We start from the raw sequence: 11,410 nt of genomic DNA on the forward strand, positions 1-11,410 counted from the left end.
CGACCTCAAACCAACTGATAGGGGATCTACACCATCTACCATACAAAGCTTCAAATGGAGTCATATGAATGCTAGAGTGATAACTGTTATTATAGGAAAACTCTATTAATGGTAAAAAATCATCCCAATTTCCCTTAAATTCCATAACGCATGCTCTAAATATTTCCTATAATGTCTGAATAGTATGCTCAGCCTGCCCATCTATTTTTGGGTGAAAAGTTGTACTGAGCTTCACTTGGGTACCAAGATTCATTTGGAAAGATCTAAAAAACTAAGATGTAAACTTAGCACCTTGATCCGAAATGATAGATAATGGAACACCATGAAGCTTAACAAATTCTCGAACATACAACCTAGCATAGTCTTCGGCTGAATATGAAGTTTTAACTAGGAGAAAATGTCATGACCCAATTTCTCATGTAATGATGGTGCCTACTACGATCCACCAAAAGGAAAGCTAACCCACATTGTACAAGACTAGCTATACAATCTAAAATGGCAAAGAAATAATAGGAGCATACATGAATGGGTGAAAGCAACTAAATACATACAAAATGAAAATATCCCTTCCAGAACCTGAAAGTCACGTGTACAGCCGCTACTACTAAAAGAGTATAAGTCCCAAAAGTGGACCACGGAAATAGAGTTGTAACAAAAAGAAAAAGACAAGAAAAATGTATAAGCAGAGGGAGACGGGTAAATCCAAAAGAAATGTGCTCACCCTCGCCTCTAATCATGACCATAGCTGGCTCGAATCAATGTCAGTAGCTAGTACTCAGACCTGCATCACAAAAGCAGATACAGAATGTAGTGTGAGTACCAAAACAATAGGTACCTAGTTGGTAAAATAGGTTGACTGAGCAAGATAAGCAAAAGTAAACTGAAGTGTGCGTAAATGATTACAACCAAAGATAGGGCAGGAAGTAAATGTAGGTATGTACACGAGTATATTTAACAATCAAAAAGTAGAGTCTAACTAAATCCGCCAGGCTACCATAAACCCGAAGGGTACGCTTGTGCACAAGTATAAGATAACCAACAACACAAACTCCCATAAGCCTGACATGTGCAAGGAAAGCTGAAGTAAAATAAATAGAGCTGAAAGGATTCTGATAATCTCACTATTTCCTGAACTTGAACTGAACCATTCCCAAATTCTAACACCTTAACCCAAAGCTGAGGGTAGATGAAGAAATGAATCAAAGAATCATCATGGAATCAGAAATTAAACCCCGTGTAAGCTACACCGCGGACTTCAACTGGGTAGCTGTAGCTAATTGGTCAACATGAATAAGCTAGACCATGGACTTCAATGGGGTAACTATAGCCAAGGGGTCAAACATGGGTAAGTTAGACCTCGGACTTCAACCATGTAATTGTAGCTAAGAAGATTGACTACAAGTAATCTAGACCATGGACTTCAACTGGGTAACTGTAGCCAAGGAACTAGACACAAGTATGCTAGACCACGAGTTTGAATCGGGTATCAATACCTAAGGGATCGAACCGAATTAGAATCCATGACCAACCAACCATCATAAGGAGTGCCTCCAAATCCAGTGCCATAAATATATCATTCTCTCCCGAACCATATACAACAAGAATTATCAAGTCTCCTAGCATCAAGAACCAAGCGATACCGGACCGATAGGAGAATAGGGTAACATGGAGGTAAGGTCACAAGCTGGGTTACTACCAAAATAAGCTCATACTATCAGACTCAAGTCTTCTATATCAGTCTACAGGGAGCTAACCGTCTGAAATGACGTCGGAGAATTAATAAGGCCCAACGGCACCAAAATCACACAAGTCTAAGGAAATCACTAGTCTAAGCCTAAACTAAGGCCCAACATGCCTCCAAACATATAACCAAATGCAAAGCATACTACCCAAGGTATGGATGAATGATAATAGAAGGATTCATGCTTAAACAATTCAACAATTTAATAAAATAGTGCCTAAGACATGAATTAGAAGAATTTAGCATGCTTGACACCCATCCCCTCCAATTCATACAATTCAATATACAATTGCCTAAACATACTTAGTCTCACAAGGAGAAAATCGTAGCCTACTTATAGGGCGACTGCGCACGCTCCAACTAACAAAAATAGAGCCTTTCCCTTTTGAGCGGCCTTCGTATGCTGCTACACAATCAATAATATAATTACAACGTTAATATGATTGTTATGACACTAAAATTATTGAATTTTGAGATGGGTTAATTTCTGAGTCAAAAATCAAGAATTATGGAACCCATTTCGTAATTCATGGAATTGACTCTAAGAATAGGGTCCAACTGCTACCCCTAGCTCATGTTCCACAAGGGAACACAAGTAACACACCAAAATAGACCCAAACCTAACATGCATAAATGATCAACTTCAAGGCCTAAGAACTTAGAAACTCAGGAGAAAAAAGAAATATTGCCTCAAAGAAAGCCATAACTCCTAATACTGAACACACCACTCGGTTCTCTTAAAAGATCTATGCAAGTTAGCCTTTTGAATGACCAAAATCACCAAAAGATTAAAGGAGAAAATAAGGTTTAACATTGATAAAAATTCTTGAAACTAGGTCTGAAGAACGTCTCTTTGATGTCGCTAAAAGCGACCACCCGGCGATTGCTTAAGCGAAAGCCACCTAAAAGGCGGGCATCGCTTTAGCGACTCCTAGTCTCTTAAGCGACCAATCGCTTTAGCGATAAGGCTGTCGCTTAAGAGACACCCTCCCAAGAGGGATAGTCACTTTAGAGAGCTCCTGGCCACTTTAGCGGCACTCAATTTAGCAACCAGGGGTCACTTATGCGTATGCCAAATCCTCCTATAGGCTCCTCGAGATTCATTTAAACCCCATACGTGCAAATGAGATATGCTACCTCAATAAGTTCGACGTTCCAAAATCAAAGGCACAGTCGAATTTTCCATAGGAGGTCTTTTTAATGAAAAGTAGATCCCACATCCAAGTAACAATTTGAGCCAATTTCCAAAAGTGGCCTTGGGAATCAAAACGAAGGGTTGTTCTAGATCAAACTTGATATTTTGGAGCTAACCGACTGTTAGAATTTTCATTTGAGTGTGTTTTTCAAAATTTTTGACCAAAGTCAACTACAAGCCAAATTTCAAAGGTAAAAGCGCTAACTATAGGCCTAAACTTATACCAATTTCCTCGATAATCATACCGAGCATGCTACCAACCAAATTTGGCTATTCTATAGCTGATGGAACCATCATAATATCATTCCTGAGGTTGTTTTCCTGAAGTTATGACCGAAGTCAACTTTTTAAGTAATAAAAGTTCTGAAATAAGGAAACAAGCCTAAAACCCAAATGAAGAATCAGGTGATCAAACAATCAGTACCAGCAAGCTATAATTGACTTAGGGTCACTATAAGAATGCTCTAAACGAAGAAATGAATGCTTAAATGCAAAAATGACCTGGAGGGAGTATGTCTTATGGCAGTAGAAAAGAATCTCCCTATACTCTATATAAAGTTCTAAGGGAAGTATTGTTTAACATTCGGGGACGAATGTTCTAAAAGGGAGAAGAATGTTACACCCCGCACTTTGGAACCTTGAAACATGTTCCTAGTCTTCTTGAAATTCATGAGACCCCTACTGTGCAGACACTATTAAACGACTCTAAGGAGGGGAGAATTTGATACCCCGTAGTAGAGAAGGTTGGAAATAGATACATAAGAATTTGGAAGGAATTGGAGGCCACGTAATGAGTCATAGGACTCGATTTACCTAAATAAGCTACTAACTTAGAAATCTTACATACTTGAGCTACTTGAGGACATACCAAGCTTACGTGGTAAGGATTACAAGGGTTCTTAAAATAAGATGAGATTACGAACCTACGAGGAAGAGAAGATGACACATGGCAACCAATGAAGGCGTGACACATGGCAGAACCTCAAGAAAGCAGGTGACCCACTTGCTTGGGGGAGGTGGGCCCCACTGCCATGTGGCAGCCCCACTTACTTGCATGGACATGGTGGCCTAATATTGGTTGGACACGTGTCCCTATTAGGGTCTGACATGCGTCATCTCTTGGGAACACCCATATATGTGTATATGTAACTGATACAGCAGTTCCTACACTTAAACATCAGCCAAATATCAAGAAAACAAACCCTAATCCTAGAGAGAAAACTGTGACGGCTTGGGAGAAAAATAAGGTAAATCCCCATTTTGTTTCATAAATTTATTATCTAGCGTATACCATGATGATATGGAGGTATTAGTAGTATAAAATCATGTCTTGGTGCAGCACAAATCAGACAGCAAGAAGCCACGGCATTTAAATCGTGCTAGAGAAGTTCTGAGGCGCAATTTTGGTGAGTTTTGGCCAATTTTGGGTAAGGTAAGGTCTTCTATTCTAATTTGAATTTTATGGTATTGTTATAGGGTGTATTATACACCTTATAGTCTGCTGGAAGTTTAAGAAAAATCGTGTAAATGTTCGACGTTCGAAATAAACTAAATTGGAATCGTAATAGTTAAATTATCGTCGAAGTAAAGTGTTGTACTTGTGGTGTGCTGTTGCAGGTGTGTGGGGATTTGTTTCAGGGCCTAAATGTGTTCTAATAGGGGTGTGGGTGCTGCTGGTTTCGTCCACATGACCCCTCGTTTTGTATAATTAAAGGCTTTGCGAAATAAAGACTAGAAATCCTATTTTGATATCATAATTTTCAGCAAGTGGTTTGGAGCTTATGTTGTGTAATGTTTCCATGTTTTAGGTGTATATATGCTTCAGGATGTTGTTGTTGGTTAGCTGTAGTGATTAGGGATGTAATTGGAAATTCGGTAGGACATATTATAGGGGAGATGCTGCCCAATTTTTGCTAACGCCTTAACTAATTAAAGACCTAGTTGAGGAGACGAACAAGGACATAGGTTCCATGAATACTAAGGTGCAATTGAAGGCACTGGAAAGTTTAAGGTTTTTGATACTTGCATTGCTTCCGTTTTGAATAGGTTCAAAGGACGATAAGGCTAACATGACAAAGAGTAACCCGTACGAGGTATGCGAAGCTTTCTCTTGGCATGTTTTTTGAAGAAGTATGTGAAACTATCTCTTATTTCTTTTGGCATGTCTTAGATATAGACTATGGATGATGTAAGCTTTGGTGCAAATTCATTCTTAGGTTCTAAATATGACTTCAGGACTCTTGATCACTTCTGGATATTAACACTCTTAAAGTAGATAAACTCCTATTCCTCGAGTCTTCTATGTGACTGTATAATGATTGATTAGACAAAACTCTTCTTTTAAAAGAGAAAGGCTCAGAGATAACCAATGCTCAGACTGCTATAAGATATTTCACACTGGTATATGTCTAAGAGTTTCAAAACTCCTTTTTACTTAGTCCTTAGTGACATTCAGAGGGTATACGTCAGATACTTCTTACCCTGATCCCCAAGTGATGGTTCGCTTGATAACTTCATTTTGTTTCAGATAATGATTTAAACGGTGTTTTGTTTCTTACTACTCTACTTGTGTATAGTGTAATACTTTTTCTCTAAGTCCCGAGCCGGTTATTAAATTCAAGCTCAATTCCAGTGCATTGTTCATTACGCCCTCACTAGAAGGCTAGGTACGTATATATATATGTGATGATGTGTTGTAATAAGGAGGTGATGGTTCTAAAGATATGATTCACCGGATCCCTGATAGGGCCGGCTATATTGAAAATTTAAGCATGCATGATTTTACTTTCCCAGGTATAGGTTTCTGATTTGATATTTTTATCCCCTTCTTCTCCATTTCAGATATGCCTCCAGTCGTATTGTGTTATGTTTTACATACTCAGTACATATGTCGTACTGACCCCCCTTTTTTCGGAGGGGCTGCATTTTATGCCCGCATGTACAAATATAGGTTTTGGGAGTCCGTCGGCTTAGAATTCTGCTCAGCTCAGCTAGAAGAGGCTCCATTGTATCAGAGCCTAGTTTTTGGTACTGACCTCCGATGTATAAAATTGTTTTGTTTATTCAGGGGTACGGTAGCAGCCCTGTCCCGCCATATATTGTCGTTAATATTTTTAGAGGTCTGCAGACATGTATATATGGGTAGTGTATGTCAGTTTGATTCAGCTAGGTCTATATGATGTATGATATATGTTATTATGTTATAGAAGCCTTATCGGTTTGCGTGCCCTTTCATTATGGTATACAAATGAAAGAGGCTACAGGTTTATGAAAATGTTATCACCCAATAGGGTTATATTGCATAGTATTGTGTTATTTACAGTTTGACTTGGCCACAACTGATAAACATGTATACAGGGGTCCAGGTCGGACTCTAGTTGTGGCCTATGGGGTTGGGTCGTGACAGACATTCTATAGCCTCTCGAAGATAAGTCACAAATATGTCCCTGCTGATCCGTAAGACTCTATCAGACGTTAGCTCTGTAAAAGTTAGATTAGTGAACCTGAGGCTCTAACACCAACTTTCACGACTATATTTCTCAGGTCATAATTGCGCCTACTATGACCCACCAGTAGGTAATACAACCTATATCCCAAAACTACGAGTAATGAGATGTCAGGGTAGAAGAATAGCAATACAATCTAAAATGGTATAGAAATAATAGGAGCATACATGAACAGACGGAAGCAACTAAATTTATAGAAACCAAAACGATCCCTCCTAGAACATATAAATCTCATGTACAGAGCTACTTGTAAAAGAGTACAAGTCCAAAAAGTGGACCACAGAAATAGAGCTATCTCAAAAAGCAAAATACATACGAAATGTATAAATAGAGGGAGATAGGTAAATCTAGGATGCAATGTGCTCACCCTCACCTCCGATCACAACCACAGCTGGGTCTAATCAACGCTGGTAGCTAGTACTCAGACCTGCATCATGAAAACAAATATAGAGTGTAGTATGAGTACCAAAACAAAAGATACCTAGTAGGTATCATAGGCCAACTGAGCAAGATAAGCATTGTAAACTGAAGTGCGAGTAAATTATCACAACTAAAGATAGGGAAAGAAGTAAATATAGGTATGTACATGATCATACTTAACAATCAAAATGGTAGAGTCTAACCAAATTCATCGGGCTCCCATAAACCCGATGGGTATGTTCGTTCACAAGTATATGGTAACAACCTGTACAGACTCCCATAAGCCCAATAGGTGCAAGGAAAATTGAAGAAAAATGAATGGAGCCAAAAGTATTCTGATCATATCACAATTTCCCGAAATTGAACCCAACCATTCCCAAACTATTAACCTTAACCCAAAGCTGAGGTCAGATGAATATTTGATCTAAACAATCATTAGGGAATCAGGAATAGAAACACGTGTAAGTTGGACCTCGAATATCAATCCGATAACTATAGCTAATGAGTCGACATGAGTTAGCTAGACAATGAATCTCAACTGGTAACTGTAGCCAAGGGGTTGAACCCGGGTAAGTCGGACCTCAAACTTCAATCGGGTAACAATAGTTAAGAAGCCTGAACAGAAGTAAGCTAGACCACGAACTTCAACCAGGTAACTGTAGCAAAGGAACCGAACACAAGTAAGTTAGAACATGGGCTTGAAGTGGGTATCTGTAGCTATGAGATTGAATTGAATTAGAATCAGTGACCAATTGAGTGTCATGGGTAGTGCCTCCAAATTGAGTGCCATCAATATATCATTCCCGCCCGAACTATAGATAACCAGAATCATCGCAAAGTCTCCCAGAATCAAGAACCAAGTGATACCGGACTGATAGAAGAATGGGGCAATATAGACGTAAGGTCGCAAGCTGAGAAACTGCCTAGCTAAAGCTCATACTATAATACTGAAGTCTTCTATATAAGTCTACATGGAGCTAACTATCCAAAATAACGTCGGAGAAGTTCTAAGGCCCAATGGTACCAAAATCGCACAAGTCTAAGGCAATCAATGGTCTAAACCTAGACTAAGGCCCAACATGCCTCCAAACATATAACCACAAGCAAAGCATACTACATAAGGCGTGGATGAACAATAATAGCAGGAATCATGCTTAATTTGTCCAATAATTTCCCAAAATAGTACGTAGGTCATTAATTTTAGGAATTTAGCATTCTCGTCTCCCCAACCCCTCCAACTCATACAATTCAATATATAATTGCCTAAACATGATCAGTATCATGAGAGGAAAACTGTAGCCTACCTATAGGCCGATCGTGTGAGCTCCAATTCATGAAATCATTGCCTTTTCCTTCCGAGTGGCCTCTGAATGACTATCAACATTAGAATTACAATGTTAATACGGTCGTTATGGAACTAAAATTATAAAATTTTGAAGTCAAAAATTGGTATTTGTGGGATGCACTCTATAATTCACAGAATTGACTTTGAGAATAGGGTCCAACCACCACCCCCAACTCATATTCCATAAGGGAACACAATTCACACACCCAAACATGCCCAAACCTCACATTCATAAATGATCAACTTCAAGGCCTAAGAACTTAAAAACGCAGGGGAAAAGGAAAATGTTACCTCAATAGAATGCCTCAATTCCTAATTCCGAACACACCACAGGGTTCCCTAAAAAATCTATGCAAGTTAGCCTTTTGAATTGCCCAAATCAACAAAGAATTGAAGGAGAAAACAAGGGTTAAAGTTGACATAAAATCTGGAAATTGGGTCATAAGAACGACCCTTTGTTGTCTCTTTAGCGACCACCCAATGATCTCTTAAGGGAAACCCACCTAAAAGGTGGGCATAGCTTTAGCAATACCTAGTCACTTAAATGACTAGCCACTTTAGCGATAGGGCCGTCCCTTAAGCCACACTCACCCAAGAGGGTTGGTCGCTTTAAAAAGCTCCTAGCCACTTTAGAGGCACTCGCTTTAGCGAGCAGGTCGCATAAGCGATGGCACCAGACATATTTGGTGCAAGTATGAGCTTAGTAGGCCAAATCCTTTGTCGGGAAGCCTGAGATTCGTTCGGAACCCTGTGCGCGCAAATGAGATACCCCACCAAATTTGATGTTTTAGACTTAATGGCGCATTCAAATTTCTAATACGAGGTTATTTTAATGAAAAGTGGGTCCCACACTCAAGTTGTATTTTGAGCTGATTTCCACAACAGGCATCGGGATTAGACCGAAAGCCTTAAAAATAGAACGAAGGATTGTTATAGACCAAAATTGACATTCCTGAGCTAACTGCACAGTCAGAATTTTCATCTAAGTACGATTTCCAAGAATATTGACCAAAGTCAATTATAGGCTAAATTTCAAAGGCAAAATGCCAAATGATCCTAAACTCGTATTGATTGCCTTGATACTCATGTTAAGAATGCCCCTCACCTAATTTGGCCATTTCAAAGTTTATAGAACAGTCAAAATTGTGTTCTGGGGTCGTTTTCTAGAAGTTATGACCGAAGTAAATTTTTAAGTTATAAAAGCTCCAAATTAGAGAAAGGGGCCTAGAACCCAAAGGAACGACAATGCAACCAAATAATCAGTGCCAACAAGTCATAAATATTTTAGGGTCACTATAAAAATGCTCTAAACGATCGAATGAATACCTAAATTCAAAAATGACTTGAAGGGTCATTAGAAAAAATGAGATGACTTAGTTATTCGGTCAATAATGACCGAAATAGAATTATGTTGCCTAAGAGTGCGAGGCAAATAAGTTACAAAGTCCATATTCAAGGCTTCCTACTTTCAAGTAGGAATCTTAATGTCTTGAGCTAAACCTCCAGTGTTTAATGCTCAACTTTCACTTGTTGACAATTAGGACACTTAGCTACAAATTCTGCAATATCCCTTTTCATGCCATTCAACTAATATACTTCTCTTAAATATTGATACATCTTTATGGAACAGGGAAGAATAGAATATCGCAAACTATGAGCTTTAAACAATACCATATCTTTCAAACCAGGATTACTATCTTACTTTGCCTTTACACCCGCCACAAGAGTAGATTCAAAACATTTTTCACAATAACATTACCATCTTTGGAATCAACCAATCGAACACACAAACAGACTAATCTATGCACATCCCAAACTAGCACTTCTACTCATCATCAACTTGGGAAACACTGTTCATGGACAATCTACTTAGAGCACCAGCAATCACATTTTCCTTACCCAGATGGTATAACACACTCATGTCATAGTCCTTTAACAGTTCAAGCCATCTCCTTTGTCGAAGGTTCAAATCTTTTAGAGTGACCAAATATTGCAAACTCCTGTGATCATTGAAATGTTCCACATGGAAACCATACAAGTAGTGTCTCCACAATTTCAAAGAAAATACTACCGCTACCAAATCCAAGTTATGAGTTGGGTAACTCTCCTCATGTGCCTTGAGTTGCCTTCAAGCATAAGCTATAACTTTACCATTTTACATTAGAACATAATCAAGACCAATTCGTGAGTATCATAGTATATAACAAACCCATCAAAAGCTTTTAATAAAGGTCAACACCAGAGTAGAGGTAAGTTTATCCTTTAGCCAAGAGCTTTTCTCACATGCCTCTAATCATTGGAATTTCATCTTTTTTGGGGTCAAAGTAGTCAAGGGAGATGCAATGGAAGAGAAACCTTTCATAAACCCAATAATAACCAAGTAATCCTAAGAAACTCTGATTATTAGAAGGAGTCAACGGTCTAGGCCAATTCTTATTGCCTCTGTCTTCTTTGGAAAAACCATAATTCCTTCTTTGGAAACAATGTAATCGAGGAAAGTAACTGACCTTAACCAAAATTCACATTTGCTAAACTTTGCATATAATTGACGATCCTTGAGAATTTGTAGCATAATCCTCAGATGATCGTCATGATATTCCCCACTCCATGTGTAAATTAAAATATCATCAGTGAAGATGATCACGAACATATCAAAATATTTTTTGAATACCTTGTTCATCAAATCCATAAAAGCTTCAGAGGCATTTGTTAGTCGAAAAGACATAACCAAGAATTCAAAGTGATCATATCGATTTCTAAAGGCCATGTTCGGAATGTCATATTCTGCCAATTAGAGTTGATGCTAACCTGATCGAAGATCAATCATTGAAAATTAGTTTGCACCTTGAAGTTGAGAGAATAAGCCATCAATCATTGGAATGGGAAACTTATTCTTAATTATGACCTTGTTCAACTGCCGATAATCGATACACATTCGAAGAGAACCATCCTTCTTTCTGATAAAGAGAATCGGAGCACCACATGGAGAGATATTCGGTCAAATAAAACCCTTATCTAGCAAGACATTTAACTCATACTTTAAATCTTTTGGTTCGGCCAGAGCCATGCAGTAAGGAGGAATAAATATAGGTTGCATATTAGGTAGGAAATCAATATCGAAGTCTACTTCATTTTCGGGAGGAATACTTGGGAGATCTTTGAGAAAAACTTTTGGAGACTAATTTCCAACTGAAACTGACTCA

Source organism: Solanum dulcamara, chromosome 3 (genome assembly GCF_947179165.1).
Source record: "Solanum dulcamara chromosome 3, daSolDulc1.2, whole genome shotgun sequence".
NCBI lineage: Eukaryota > Viridiplantae > Streptophyta > Magnoliopsida > Solanales > Solanaceae > Solanum > Solanum dulcamara.